The sequence below is a fragment of the Bison bison genome, unplaced genomic scaffold (assembly GCF_000754665.1).
Source record: "Bison bison bison isolate TAMUID 2011002044 unplaced genomic scaffold, Bison_UMD1.0 scf7180017864185, whole genome shotgun sequence".
NCBI lineage: Eukaryota > Metazoa > Chordata > Mammalia > Artiodactyla > Bovidae > Bison > Bison bison.
In genome coordinates, this window is record NW_011494757.1 from 831,073 (window position 1) to 831,416 (window position 344).

The following is a 344-nucleotide window of genomic DNA, read 5'->3' on the forward strand; positions in this document are numbered from 1 at the left end:
TATGCCAAAGCCTTTGACTATGTGGATCGCAACAAACTGTGGAAAATTCTGAAAGAGATGAGAATACCAGACCAGCTGACCTGCCTCTTGAGAAATCTATATGCAAGTCAGGAAGCAACAGTTAGAACTGAACATGGACCAACAGACTGGTTCCAAATAGGAAAAAGAGTACGTCAAGGGTGTACATTGTCACCCTGCTTATTTAACTTATATGCAGAGTACATCATGAGAAACGCTGGGATGGAAGAAGCACAAGCTTGGAATCAAAATTGCCGGGAGAAATATCAGTAACTTCAGATATGCAGATGACACCACTCTTATGGCAGAAAGTGAAGAGGAACTAA